At 45.8% G+C, this 15,817-nt stretch overlaps 1 protein-coding gene across 1 annotated transcript in view; it reads left to right on the top strand.

Annotated features, from left to right (window-relative positions):
* The window catches only part of LOC138281289 (band 4.1-like protein 4B), a 908,094-nt gene that overhangs the window by 213,016 nt on the left and 679,261 nt on the right, over positions 1-15,817 (top strand). The gene's annotated exons all lie outside the window — the stretch shown is intronic.

The raw sequence follows: 15,817 nt of genomic DNA, 5'->3' as shown, positions 1-15,817 counted from the left end.
TTTTTTCATATAGATCAATGCCTGATTTATGGCCCTTGTTATGAGTGGCCCAGCGAATGGGCTGGTACTCTCTGAGTTATCGATATTGGGGGGCACTAGTTCACTAGTAAATGAGGCACTGACGAAAAACCAGTAAGTCCAGTTCTGATTCCTCCAGTAATTCTTCATTTTTCAATGTACTTTCACAGGATGATTTTGACTGCTCTCAGCAACTGAAATCTTTGTGTGAAAAATAATCATATTTGTCATGTTCCTGTAGCTCTCATTATTCTTGGCCTCATGGAAATCAAGAGGCCACTCGGAATGAGGGCATAAAATTAATGAGGGATTATTTTTGTATGTCGCGTTGGAACCGCTATGTTGGAGTGAAACAATAAATCTTACAGAATTAGCGGTGGAAGACACTGGCGTCCTAACTTAGCCAATATTTTCCAAAAGCAACTCCTTTAAAAAAAAAAAAAAAACATTTATTTTTCCTCACAAAAAACGTTTTCATGAGAAGGTACGTTTTTGCAGAATATAAACATGTAAAATCACGTGTGATCTCTAATAGCTTCTGGTGTGACCAGGGTATTGCAATTCATATAAAATTAAGATTCATTGCTCTCAGACTTTCAGTCTTGGGGAATTTCCGTTCCTAAAATATTTAGGGGCATATTTCCACGCCCTAGCATCACTTTTTGTGATTCTCTTGTGGGGCTGTGCTCTGTGCCATATTTGGAAGGTAATGTTAAGCTATTTTTTTTGTGTAAATATTGCCCCCACGACACAGTTTTCTGCGGCAGAGAGGCGTGCAATAGGTGTTGTAGTGGGCCTATCCATGGAACACCGAATGCTTTTTGACACTGCCCCAGATAGACAAGAAAACGTAAATCTGAGGCATCGCCAAAAACTAACACCACCCCAGGAGTGGCGTTTGCATGGCACAACGAGGAGAAATACTTTTATTTCTCCTTGTTTTTGCGTTTTCTTTGTCCTGCATTCTGCAGCACACATAGAAAGAGCAAAAGGCTATTAATGATTGTTTATGTGCAGGAATGTGTCTCTTCCTGCACATAAACAATCATAAAATAATGACGATTTGCTACTTCTGTGTGTGCCACATTCTGCAGCACAATTAGGACTCACCATTATTGATCGCTAATGTGTAGGAAGGGACACCTTCCTGCCCATAGACAATGATCCCTGCAACGCAGGCACCCTTGCACTATGATGCAAGAGTGTTTGCGTTTGCAGCTTGGCAGATAGATTAAGCGCCAGCGCAAGGGGAAACACAGGGGTGTGCTGCATTTTTGCAAATACGGTGCAACTCTGTGTTTCTGAAGTGACACAGGGCAGTGGCAATTTTGGTGCAGCGCTGCGCCACTTCCTTGTAAATATGCCCCTTAGCAAGGTGGCGCAGGCCTTCTGAATCAATAACATGCAGGGAGTATGGTCTGAATGATGAATCCTTTGAACACATCATCTGCAGTGGCCATGCTTTACTTGAGGAACCAAAATCTCTCCTCATGCGGAAATTGAACAAACTTGGCATTCAATCATGCTGGAGGGCCATTATTGATGCCCTCAACCCTGGGAACATTGCTTTGAATATTTTGTTGGTTGAGTATGTAGCTTCAGAAACTCTGCCGCCTGGTGGCCCCAGCAAGAGGTATCAGCCTGCACCCCTTATTGGATTGCCTGCCGGAGCCACCCCCATAAAGGCTCATATTCTCTTTGAATCACGGGTAGCTTTAAAAAACTGCGGTGAATGCTCTGGATTATAGTGACACTTATCTTTTTATTTGTGATATTTATGATATTTTAGTCACTGACTGCTGGGATGTGTAACTTTTTATTGCTTCACTTCCGTGCCCATTTATAAAATTTTATTGTAACATTGTCGTTATTTTACATGTTGCACTGTGCCCTTAGAACTCATCAGCTGCTGGTACACAGCTTTTATGATATAAGCTTGTTGTTATTTTAATGTCACCCCTATGCTGCATGATACAAGCCACCTGTCCAGCACCCTACAGGCCCGCCACTGCTACCTTTTACTTGGCATTTCGCATTATTATTGCGGATCTCCTTCCCTTTGACCTATTGTGGCAGAAGTGCTAGCCCTGGGTGAAAATAACAAGCTGCCATAGGACGGCCCGAAGGCGACAGTCCTGGCCTATTAAAACCTGCTGCTACCATTTTGATATTTCATTCTGCACCTTGTTTGAATTAATCTGCCTTTTTTAAATTGTGGTCTAATTTAACCTGCCAGCAACCCCTAAGGAAGCTTCTTTTTGGGGCATGCACAATGATCTCTGTGCCCCTCACTGGTAGGCAAAAGTAGTTACCTTCTCTACACGTTGCACTTGGTCTTCGGCTTTGTCTATAGCCACAAGTTTGTAAGTTAGTCAGGCTTATTGTTTTAGCCAGCTTACATGTCCTCCACATGCACTGCTATTCTGTCAATTGTAAAGAATGTGTGCACTTTCTCTTGACCTGGAATTTATTTATTGTGAATCTGTGTCTGTCAGATTGTAATGGTTCTAATTAACTACCCAAGAAATATTATTATATGAAATATTGTGTTTAATAAATCAGGCCTAAGGGCTTGCTTCTGAAAAACAAAAACATAAATACATCTATAAATCATACGCTCCTCTCTATAAATGGCAAATTCGTCAAAATTATCGTAATTCAAATAATAGAATAAAGAGTATGTATGACATTCCTCACACATTTGCATTGTCAGGAGTACTTCCTATCCATTAGGCATACAATTGTGAATTTGGCAGATCTTCGGCCCAAGTATGCTGGGTAGAAATGTGGGGAACTATGTTTTCTTTTCTTTTCTATTTGTTTTTCAGTGGAAACGCGTTTTCTCATACATAAAGAGCCTCTGCTGAACACCCATAAAATACGGCAGTCTACCCCTGCTTTATCACCCAATGTTAGAAAGTGAGGTTCTGGCTGGCAGAGGCATGTACCATGTCCAAGCAGTAACCACAAACCTAGTCAGGGCAAGTCACAAACAACCTAAAGTGACCAATGCTCACCCCTGGTAGCTTGGCACAGAGCAGTCAAGTTTAACATAAGAGGCAAATTGTAAAGTATTTGTGCAATACTTCAAACAGTAAAACAGTGAAAACACCACACAAAAAGGTACCACAAGAGGTAAGAAAAATTAAGATTAATTCAATGAACAAAACAAGACAAAAAGACAAAAATCAAGTAAGTGGAATCAGAGTTATGTATTCTTAAAGAATAAACTGAAATGTAGTCCTTAAGAGCATAAAGTGCCAACCAGAACTAACTCGTCATGCTAGACCTGGTCAAATCCAAAAGTCCAGGCCAACCACGATGGAGCACGGGTCGGATGCAGGGGCCAGCCTTGGCTGGATTGATGTTGAGGGAGATGAGAGGAGGAAGGTGAAGGGGCGATGCTTCATTGTCAATCATTAGAATGGAATTAATGCTTCGGCCAGAGGTGCACAAAGTTGGAGATGTGTCGGAGATGGAGGTGATGTGCCATGCCATCAGCGATGCAATGTACTAGATCCTTGCTGCAGCAGCAATGTGTCAGTGTCAATGGAGATCCACTGCATGGATCCTTGCTGGAGGAGCACTGTATACTCACTTCCATGGACCCAGGACTGTATTGCTACCACTTGGCAGGGAAAGACTCACAGATGGCCCAGGATCACGGTGCTGTAGCAGGTAAATTGAAGTCTTGTATGTCCCTGAGACTTAAAAAGACAGGAGACTAGTCAGCTGACTATTGGATTCACTCCGGGCGTTGGGTTCAAGTGATAAGGGTCCAGTCCTTCTCATCCAGGCAAGGAGGGCAGCAGGCAGGGAGTCAGCAGAGCAAGAAATAACTTCTTCCAGAGCAGCAGTCCAGAAGAGTGGCAGTCCTTCAGCACCACAGCAGTCCTTCTTCCTGGCAAAGTATTCACAGGTCTAGAAGTGCACTGAGTTGGTAGTGTCAGAGATCCAATACATATACACAGTTGTGCCTCTGAAGTGGGGGAGATGCCGTTGAAGAGCACCTCTCTTCCTGCCCGGCTCCAGACTCACTACAGAGGGTTTACAGCCCTTTGTGTGGGGACAGGACACAGCCTATTCATGTGTAAGTGTAAGGCTGTGGGAAGCTCCACTCTCTCATCCTGGTCTTATGGCACATCAGGGGCAATTTAGTCAATCAACCAATAACAAAACTAAAAGGCTAAAATCTTCAGGTACAATTGCTTTTGTCACAAAGGGACAAAGTCATGCGAAAACTCCCACCTTTAGAGAGGTGTCTTTCTGATTTTATCTGACAAATATAGGTCGCCACCACATAGCACACCAAGGGGTACTGCAGCTGCTGCAAAAATAATAGTGCTGGCCTACGTTGGCGAAAATTAAATAGTTTAAGAAGTGGGAGGAGAATGAGATGCTTAGAGGTTGTCTAAAACTGGCAGAAAAACATGATATGCATAGTTGCCTGAGAAGATTTCGCATCACAGGGACGGGGGGAAGCTCTGTATGAGAATTGCATTTTGTCGGGTATCCCACCATCAACGGAATATATTTAAAATGGAATCTAGTCAGATATGCTTGTAGGACTGCATGAGATAGAAACAGCTCAGCTAACCCAATCTCATCCGGTGACATACGCAAACCAGGGAATCTCATGGGCCCGTGAAAGGTTCAGACAATCTTTAATGACCAAACTGTTTAGAGGGGCAGACTCCCTCACCCATTTTGCCCTCCATAACAAAAGGGGAGCCATTTTAATTGTGCCTTCAATGTAAGGTATAGAGAGCTCAACATGGCACAACGTAGTTGAGCACCCCTGAGGGACAACTAAAAGTTTCCAAAACAAAAGCATTTTCAACCTCTAGATCCCACCCATATCTGCCATGCCCCCATAAATCTGCCCCATATGTAGCTATAGAGACTGACTTGGCTGTGTAGGCTGTAGGAACCTCTTTCACTGGTTTGGCCCTCAGATTTGTGCAGAACTTCGGAATTCCTACAATGGACTTTTCCATGACCATCAGGTCACTCCTAAGCTCCCTTTGTGTGTGGCTGTTTAGAGGGAATACAAAACACCCAGATGTCCCCCCACCCCAGACATGTGATCAGAGACTGGTGGCAGGCACCAAATGGCTAAGGCAAGAAAATACCAACTTTCTAAAAAGTACATTTTTCAAAATGCAGTTTAAAATCCGGCTTCTCCATAAGCTGTGAATTACACTTGTTAGATGTAATAAGGTATTTCCAATGTTAACAATTGGGAGAGATGGGCCTTGCAGTAGTGACAAATGAGTTTGGGAGTTTTAAAAGTACCTGTCCAACTTTTTAAATATACCTCACCCTGCCTTTGGGGCTACTTAGGGCTTACCTTAGGTATGACTTATGTGTGTTAAAAAGTAAGGTTTGGGCCTGGCAAAGGGGTTATTTTGTCAGGCTGACATAGCAGCTCAAACCTGCACACACAGGATCTGCAGTGGCAGGCCTGAGTTATGTTTAAAGGAATACTTAAGTGGGTGGCACAATTAGTGCTGCAGGCTCACCAGGAGCATTTGTTTTATTTTTTATTTTGATATTTATTTTTATTGCGTTTTCAAAGTAGTATGACACAAAACAAGAGACAGCACCAATGCATCCGGCAAAGCAGCCAAAAGACAAGGTATAAAAATCCCATCAACATTAGAATCTGATGAGCAGACACATTGTGCCTGATAACGGTAATACCAACAATACCTTGCAAATGCAAACAAAGTGTAGGCTTACAAGAGGCAAATAGTCCAAGTATACATGCCCCATCAGAATCGGGAAACAAAGGGATGAGAAAGGATAGCCAGAAAAGAGAGAAAGAAAGGTAGGAAAATAGAGAGAAGTCCTCGTATCTATCCCAGCAATCCCAGCCAGCCCAGCGTATTCTCATGGTAATAAAGAGGGAAAGGGTGGAGAGGAAGAAGGGAGGGGGGCCATTAAGACAGGCAACACTAAACACTAGTTATCTACACATGATTCTGCTGTCCACGTTCAAGGAAGGTCCGCAGAGGAAACCACACATCCCTTGGTTGAGAAGTAGCGGCATCAGCTCCCAATAAGCTGCTAATTGCTCCTGGCAGTACACAGCATTCCGCAGCCAATCCTTGCAACAAGGGGCCAGCTTTCTACCCCAGCACATCACCACTTGGAGCTTCACCAGCACCAGGAGCAACCCAGTCAATCTCCTGTTCTCAGGGGGGATCTCCCTAATAAAGCCCAAAAGAGCAAATGTAGGAGATCTTGGTAATTTGAGCCTGACCATATTCCCTAGAGCATTCAGCACGTCCGTTCAGAATCCCACCAGTGCCCCACAGCCTCACGACAGCAGCAGGAAATCCGCTCATTAAGCCGCACACCTATCACATAGGTCATCAGACCGAACACCCATCCTCTGGAGACTGCGTGGCGTGTAATACAAGCAGTGCAGAAATTTAAAATGCAGTAGGCGTAATCTGTAATTGGGGGAGAGCTCCCACATATGCGCACAGCAATATCTCCATACGTCATCTGGCAGGGTCTCCCCCACATCCAGTTCCCACTGCTCTCCTGCCGTGGAGGATGCCGCAGGTGATGTTGCCTGCATACACACATACAAGCTGGTAATAAGGCTGCGGGGAGATGAAAACCTATACAATAACTCCAAGATGCGACTCACCGGAGGCGCCACAGGGAAAGTGGGGTACCTTTATTCGCAGGGATTCCCTGATCTGAAGGTAAGTGAGCAGATACTGCATGGTGTCACAAGGCATGTGAAGCATTGCCTCAGAAGAGATAAATAAGTTCTCAGGGTACCAGGAGTCCAAAGTCTTTAGTTGCAATTCCGATAGACACCCGCCTAATCATCTGACTCCCAATACATGTGGGTGCACAACGTCTCTCATCTGCGCCGAGGGCGTGAACTGCACCCCGTCACCATTCCACTGCAGGAGCGCCCACAAGGCCCACACAGTACATGCCACCGTATCCACGCCCAGCAACTCAGAGCGAGGCATATCGCATAACACTCCAGATAGTCGGGCAGGCCAAATCGAGTCTTGCTCCAGAGCCAAGTACGGTAAGTGTATTATAGGATGCGTCCAAAAATGCGCCTAGTGGGCCTGTGCGCAAGTATAATAAAGTTCCAAATTCAGAGTAGCCAAGCCGCCAGCTCGAACGGGAGCACAAGCGGGATGTTGGTAAACAGATAGAGAAATTTGGGTAAGACCACCATCTTCGCAATGGCTATACGGCCAGTCAACGAGAGTGGTAAGGAGCGCCATACCTCGACCTTGTCTTCCAGCCATCCAATGACCCTACTGTAATTGGCTGACCATAATTCATCTAGTTCCCTGCTGTTAGAAATTGGGTTTTTGATTGGCAGTCAGGTTACCCCCTGTCCAAGCAAGGACCCTCACTCTAGTCAGGGTAAGTCACACACAATCCAAATTATCCTGTGCCCACCCTCTGGTAGCTTGGCACTGAGCAGTCAGGCTTAACTTAGAAGGCAATGTGTAAAGTATTTGTGCAATAACTCATACAATAAAACTATATAGCAACACAAAAATACACCACACAGTGTTTAGAAAAATATATAATATTTATCTGGATATTTACAGGGCAAAACGATCAAAGATGCAATAGGTAATTGTAGAGATATCACTGAAAAGTGATATAAAGGGGGTTATTACAACTTTGGAGGAGGTGTTAATCCGTCCCAAAAGTGACGGTAAAGTGACGGATATACCACCAGCCGTATTACGAGTCCATTATATCCTATGGAACTCGTAATACGGCTGGTGGTATATCCGTCACTTTACCGTCACTTTTGGGACGGATTAACACCTCCTCCAAAGTTGTAATAACCCCCAAAGTGTCTTAATTCTTTTAAAAGCAAACAAAGTCTCTTTCAAGCACAAAGTACCTGATTTGCGTGAAAAATCTCGGCAAAGGGCCACAGAGGAGGAGAAGCGTGGAAACAAAGGGGTGTGCGTCGATTTCTCGGGCCGCACACGGTCGATGCGTTGTTTTAGTTTCCACGCAGGGACGGCTGTGCGTCGATTTCCGGTGCTCGGTCGTGGATCCTCTTTGGGTTGCAGGGTTTTTAGACACCATGGGGTCTGTGCGTGGAATCCTGGGCTTTTATGACAATCTCTGCATTGTTCCAGTGGGCGTTGCGGGGAAACTTCTCCCACACGGCAGGTGCTGCGTCGATTTCCCCTCTGGAAGTTGGGCTGCGTTATCCCAGGTCGGCTGTGCGTCGATCCGGTGGGCTGTGCGTCAAAGTTCCGGTCGCAACGCAAGCGCTGCATCGATCTTTTCCTTGCGGAGTCGAGCTGCGTTGTTCCAGTTCGGCGTGCGGTGAATTTCTCACCGCGGGACAGGCTGTGCGTCGGTTTTAGCAAGCTGTGCGTATAATTTTCACCGCACAAGGAGTCCAGTTGCAAGAGAGAAGTCTTTTTGGTCACGAAACTTCAGGGAACAGGAGGCAATCTCTATCCAAGCCCTTAGAGAGCACATCTTCACTACAGCCAGGGAGCAGCAAGGCAGCAGGGCAACAGCAAGGCAGCAGTCCTTCACAGAAAGTAGTCAGGTGAGTCCTTTGGGCAGCCAGGCAGTTTTTCTTGGCAGGATGCAGGTTCTGGTTACAAGTTTCTTCTCCAGGAAGTGTCTGAGGTGGTAGGGCAGAGGCCCTGTTTTTATACCCAAATGTGCTTTTGAAGTGGGGGAGACTGCAAAGAGTGGCTTAGAAGTGCACCAGGTCCCCTTTCAGTTCCATCCTGTCTGCCAGGATCCCAGTAGGGGGTGTGGCAGTTCTTTGTGTGAGAGCAGGCCCTCCACCCTCCCAGCCCAGGAAGACCCATTCAAAATGCAGATGTATGCAAGTGAGGCTGAGTATCCCGTGTTTGGGGTGTGTCTGACACCAGGAGCTGTCAACTAAACCTAGCCAGACGTGGATTGTAAGGCACAGAAAGATTTAAGTGCAGAGAAATGCTCATTTTCTAAAAGTGGCATTTCTAAAATAGTAATATTAAATCCAACTTCACCAGTCAGCAGGATTTTGTATTACCATTCTGGCCATACTAAATATGGCCTTCCTACTCCTTTCCGATCAGCAGCCACCACTCCAACAATGTATGAGGGCAGCCCCAATGTTAGCCTATGAAGGGAGCAGGCCTCACAGTAGTGTGAAAACGAATTTAGGAGTTTTACACTACCAGGACATGTAAACTACACTGATGCATGTCCTGCCTTTTACCCACACAGCACCCTGCCCTAGGGGTTACCTAGGGCACACCTTAGGGGTGACTTTTATGTAAAAAAAGGGGAGTTTTAGGCTTGGCAAGTACTTTTAAATGCCAAGTCAAATTGACAGTGAAACTGCACACACAGGCCTTGCAATGGCAGGCCTGAGACAAGGTTAAAGGGCTACTTAAGGGGGTTGGCACAATCAGAGCTGCAGGCCCACTAGTAGCATTTAATCTACAAGCCCTGGGCAATATAGTGCCCTCTACTAGGGACTTATAAGTAAATTAAATAGTCCAATTGGATATGATCCAATGTTACCATGTTTAAAGGGAGAGAGCATATGCATTTTAGCACTGGTTAGCAGTGGTAAAGTGCGCAGAGTCTAAAAACCAGCAAAAACAGTGCCCAAAAAGTGGAGGGAGGCTGGCAAATAGTTAGGGGTGACCACCCTACGGCTGTCAGGTCTAACACCTGCACACCCAAATGCCCAGATATCGGACCGGACCATCGGCCCAGCTCAGAGGATACTGCGAACAATACTGCACTGTGGCAGCCGACAGAGGCAAGACTACAGACTTAGACCAATTGATAGTAATCCCAGACATCTGACCGAAACGTGCAATCTCGTCTAGAAGTATATTGAGGTGAGCCCACGGGTACCATACATATAGAGCAACATCATCAGCATACATAGAAACCAAGATTGGGCGTTGTCTAAATGCCAAACCTCTATGATTATGGTGTTGTCTCAACTGTGCAGCTAGCGGCTCCATTGTCACTGCAAAGAGCAGATGTGAAAGGGGGCAGCCCTTTCAGGTACCCCTAGACACCAGGAAAGGTTCAGATGTCATCTTATTAATTCTCAGCCACGCAACTAGATCCAAGTATAATAGGCAAATTAATTGAATAAATCTGGGGACTCAAGCCCACCTGCACCAGTAGGCCAAACAAATATGACCATTCTAAAGAGTCAAGCGCCTTTGTGGCATCCAAAAAGACTGCCGCGACTTGGTCCTCAGGAGGCACCATCTGCACTCTTGCAAAGAAGGTACGAAGATTATACAAGGTCGAGCGACCCGGCACGAAGCACCAAAGACGGGAGAAGAGGCTTCAGGTGCATCGCCAGAAGCTTTGCTAAGATCTTGTTATCCAGATTTCTAAGCAACAGTGGTCTGTATGGATCGCAAGAGCGCGGATCTTTACCCGGCTTCAGTATAGTGACAATAAGGGCTTCACTCAGCGACGGCATCAGGGTGCCGCATTCAAGCGCCTAAGCATACACATCTCATAAATGCGGGGCCAACAAATCTGCATATTCCTTGTAAAAGGTCACCATGAGCCCATTGAGGCCGGGGCCCTTATCCCAGGACAAACCGCGGATGACCTGTACAATGTCCTCATCAGAGAACGGCACATCCAAGTATTGCCTGTGCTTGTTCTCCAGCCACAGCAAGCTAATATCCTCAAAATAATCTGTATACAGCTCTGAGTCCGAACCATACAAGGCGGAATAGAGGAAAGCATAAAACTCAGTCAACACCCACCCAAACTCATCCGCACCTGCCCGACGGACACCAGCGAAGTCCTACAGCTCCATAATATAATTTCCAGCCCACAGTCGACGCAGCCTTTCCGCCAGCATTCTACCCGTCCGCTCGCCCTCTCCATACCGTCATGCTTTAGCCTATTTACCCAGAAAGCAGAGCTCACGGAGTGCCGCCTCCTCATATTCCGACAGCTTTTCCTGAAACTCCGTCAGGAGAGCATTCGACATACCAGTGTATAGTCATTTCTTCAGTACAATCAGTTGGGCTTCTAAAGTCACCAACTCTCAGCATATTGCCCTAAGCACGCCATGCCGTTTAGCTAAGCAAATACCTTCTCCTACCTCGCCGCCAAGACCTGGAACCCTCTCCCCACCATCCTACGATAGACCCAGGACCTGCTGGCCTTCAGAAGACTCCTCAAAACCTGGCTCTTCGACCAGTAGCACCCCCCTCCCTAGCGCCTTGAGACCCTCGCGGGTATGTAGCGCGCTTTACAAATGCAGTGATTGATTGATTGAAGAGAAAAGGATGATATCTGATACACCACGATTTCCCTGAGAAGTCATTCTTGTCATGTGCCAGTTGCCACAGATCATCCCTGCTCTTGGGCGGATGTGAGGCGCTGCTAGTTGGCCAGAAACGGATTAGGCCGACAGTTGTCACATGGTGTGGGATTGGACGCAGTTCCCCACAATTCAGGTGATACTGACGCCCAAATCCAGCAGCCTCAATAGGATAACGAGAGCTCACACAACAATATGGATCACCCTCCCATCTACCACCAGGTGGCTCATACTATTAAGTATAAAGATACAATCAATTGCCAAGCCACCCCCTCACCCTGTAAATGTGGGGGTATTGGCCATAGCGTGAACAAGAATAGCACTAACAAGGTTATGAGCCAGTAAGAAAGAGTATAAAACACACCCGCTGGGTTCATAATGCCATCACTCGCACACTCATCTTCCTCCAAATCAAGCCAGAGTGTTGGGGGAGCGGACGGTAACAAAGAACCTAACTTAGCATTGAAGTCACATGCCAGAATTAAATTAAAGGTACAGAAGGAATCTGCATGCCTGTCAGCCAAATCATCAATGCAAGAAAACAAACTGCCAAAATTCTATTGTCTCTGTCGGAAAATGTATTTTTGTAAAAATTAATTATATAGGTGACAGTTCTACAAGTCCACCTTATCTGGAAGGCTTGCATGAGCATCTACCCCACAACTAAAGGGGTAATTCAACAACCGAGATTCAGCATAAACTACACCGCCAGACCCCCCCTTTGCTCTCCCAGCATCAAACAGAGAAGCAGGGAGACTATGAGAAGCAGATCCTTCAAAGGGAATATCCTCACAAGACCACGTCTCCTGGAGCAAAATAATATCAAACCCTTTAATGAAAGTTACCCATTCCAGGTCATGCAGCTTGGGACCAACACCCGCAATATTCCAACTAATAATTTTGAGTGGGGTATCCTCATCCAGGTCATTAGCCCTCATATGTACCCCCTCCTCACACTGATTGGGGAGGGCCTCTGGCAAATTGACAGCTCGGGTCAGGGCACATACAGACGTTAAACACACTTGAGGGAAGGGGAACTATAGCTTAACCTCGCAGTGGTGGACCGACCCGAAGCATTTAATGAGGGAACAACTGAATTAAAAGGTGGCTGTAAGCATAATGCAGAGACACCCACCTTACTGCCCCACCTGTGTTGACCTCATAATAAGTATCAACTTTTGGTTGAGCAATATTAAGTCAATCATTATGGTCTTACCTGGCAAGAACACCATACCGATTTCCAGAAGGGGGATAGCTCCTCTATACGACCTAGGAGATGTCTCGGGGGAGGGGCATCATGTCCATAAAAATACTCCAATGGAAGAATTTTAGTAGAGCCAGCAAAATCCAAGCCTAGTCTTGCTCCAGAGAGAATTTCCTCAGCCACATTGAATGTACGTAATTTTTTAATAACACAATCCCCTGGAAGCTTCATAGCAAAGACCAATCCTCCTACCCTTTGCAACAAAGATATCTTCCTCATGGAGATTACATAGAAAGCCAACTTGTTTGCTAAGCCCATGTACTGTGTTGTTTTTAAGTTCTAGGAAATCCTCATGTGCTCCTCTGCAAAAAAAGGCATGTCAGCCAGGACCACCACAAACAGGCAACACGCGGGTGGTAAATTTATCACAGGGAGGTGGGGCCGATGTGGATTTAACCCCAATTTCACCTGCAATCTCCCAGCCCTCGTATCAGCAACTTCCATAGACACTTCTGCTGTTAGAAATTGTCTTTTAGTATGACTCGATACGAACAGGGTCAAGCTAGGCAGCCGCGAACGGTAGCTAAATAAAGCTCCCGTAATCGTGTGTGGAACAAGAAACAGTGGCTAATACATAAGCCAGCTGTGTTGACTCGAACACGGTTAAGCTCAGCATCTGCAAACGGTAGCTAAATAAAAGCTGCTGTAATCGTATGTAGAACAAGGAACAGTGGATACTAAAGATTAAAAGTACAGACTGCGGACGTTTGTTGAGCCAACAATTAAAGGCATTGTTCTCTCCAGTAGTCCTTATGAGGCCCAAATGTAAAGGGGCCAAAACGTGTCGACTTTTATGATACAATGAGAGGTTGTAAGGAAGATTAATTTTACCTTGAAGGATTGTGGAACACATCTCTCTATGAATAAGGATGGAATGTATATAGAATTAGAGATGTGTTATGGAGTACAACCATCGCATAGATGTGGATTTATTGTATAATCTACGTATATAACCACATCTTCTTCAAATCAGGAGAGCAACGAGGAACTATTTCTGATGTATAGGTTTTGGTAGCATGTGTTTGTATAGTTTTGTTTATATGTATTCATGGTGATATTATATCAGTGATTTTTGCCCTTTTGTGTAAACAAATGAATTAATAAATTCTGAAATTCATTTTCATTGCCGATGATTGACTAATAGTCTCATTGTGTGTAAATCAAGTTTAGAGATTCTTTCCTACTATCGGACCAATTGTTTATACTTAGAAATTGTCCAGGCAGGTGGAAAGGAGTATGGTTAATAGGTCTTAGTAGACAGAAAAGGTGAGGCTGACTTCCCCATCCCACTCATCTCACCCATACAACTACTCACACACGCATTAGGCGCATTAACACTACCAACGGGAGCAGGTTGTAATGCATCAGGTTGTAATACATCAGCTGCTGGAGCCCTAAATGGCTCCTTTGAGCAGCCAACTGCCCAACCATCCAGTTTGCTACATGTAGTGGATGATAATGACTCAACAGCAGAGAGAAGCTCAGTATAGGGCGAAGCTTAGCATCCAGTAAATCACCCAAACCTCCACAGTAGCTGTCCCAGAGGTCTCCAGGTGGTACTACTGGCTCTGATGTACCCTCTACTGTCTCGGGGTGTTTTTTATTAGAGCGAAGACAAGTAGCCTAGGGCAAGAACTCATGGCGCTACCCGCAATTTTGGCCTCTTAGCCGCACAAGGCTGAGGAGGTAATGGCGCATCAGAAGCCAGCCTTATCAGAGAGCCCTCCATATCGTCTTGCACAAGGGCAGAAGCCTCTATGAAAAACACCCCAAGAGGGAGATCCTTGAGAGGAACCTGGCCCAATAGGTCCTTGCGCAACATTCTCAGTACAATGTTCAGATGGGCAGGTAGCCAAGTCTTGAAGGGGACCACCCAGCCCTTCTGAAGTTAGGGAAAGCCTTTCACTTGGCCAGGTCAATTTCCTAGGTTATAACATACACCATCCTTACTAAAAAACTGTCAATGGTGGCGCGGGCCAAGATAGCTACATCAGGAGCTGCCTTTCGCTTCCCCATTTTCCAGAAAGGGGTAAGTCAAACAGATCATACAAGGAAAGTAGCAGGGCCTTAGAGCCTGCAGAAAAGCTGACATGACACTAAATAGGGATGTTAGTCCGCAGGTCCATGAAGGGAGGCCCGGCCTGGCCTCTTACGGTCGATGACGGGTAAAGATGGGCCCGGTCTTGCCTGGATGCATCCCCCACTGCGAGGGACAAACAAAGCACTTGAGAGCATGGGAGCATCTTCTTCCTCCCTCCTCAAGAGTCTGCTGGGGTCTGTCTACCCACCCCACCAGGTGGCAGGCAACACCGTTCAAGCACAGACAGGTGTGGGCAGAGTTCAGCGTGTCCCATGCTGAGGGACCAAACAAAGAGCTTTATAGCTCGAGAGAGCTTCCTCCTCCCACCTCAAGGACCTGCTGATGGCTGTAGTCTCACCCCAGCAGGCTCAGATTGGAGAGCTTTAAAGTGTGCATGTCAGGCTGGCTATCGCAAGACAGCTGGCCAAACTGACATGCACAGTTTGGGAGTGTCTGGCTAGCCACTACTCCAGTCTTCCATGCTGCCAATCAACAACAGAGAACATGCCCCTCATTTCTTTCGACTCGGGGGCAGGCTGCGGCTGTGGCATACATTGGTAGAAAATTGAATGGCAGTAAAATCTTTTCATTGCATTTATATTTTTCACATTTGCTACTCATGACACACAGCAGGCAGGGGGCAATGCTTCTCCACCCTCATGAAAAAGACGCAGCTTTTACCCTAACCATACTACTTACTGTTCCACCATCATTCTTCTACACCTCTATAACCCCTATCATCCCTTTGCTGTTCTCTTGCACTTCCATGCCTTGTGGCCGATTAGCTTATTCTTATAATCAGCCGTGGTAATCCACCCTAAACTATAATGCCTTCCTCTTGTCCATTCAGGCCACAGACTCTTTTGATACCCTTTAAAGCTCTACTTTGCTTAACTTGTCTGTTTAATTGTTACCTTAAACCTATTACTTGCCCTTTTTGTTTCAGATCCGCAGTATCCCTTCCTCTACAAATAAGTCTACTGCCAAAACATCTTCTCTTAAAACTACCTTCCTGTGTATCAAGTCCCTGTCTTCACCAAAACAGTGAAATGATTGGTCTTCAATCGCCTAATTCTAGATCTGTCCTCAAACAACTTGCATAACCCTCTCCAGT

The sequence above is a fragment of the Pleurodeles waltl genome, chromosome 2_2, assembly GCF_031143425.1.
Source record: "Pleurodeles waltl isolate 20211129_DDA chromosome 2_2, aPleWal1.hap1.20221129, whole genome shotgun sequence".
Taxonomy (NCBI): Eukaryota; Metazoa; Chordata; class Amphibia; order Caudata; family Salamandridae; genus Pleurodeles; species Pleurodeles waltl.
Note: the sequence above shows the minus strand (reverse complement) of the source record. Positions and strands in the feature narration are given on the sequence as shown.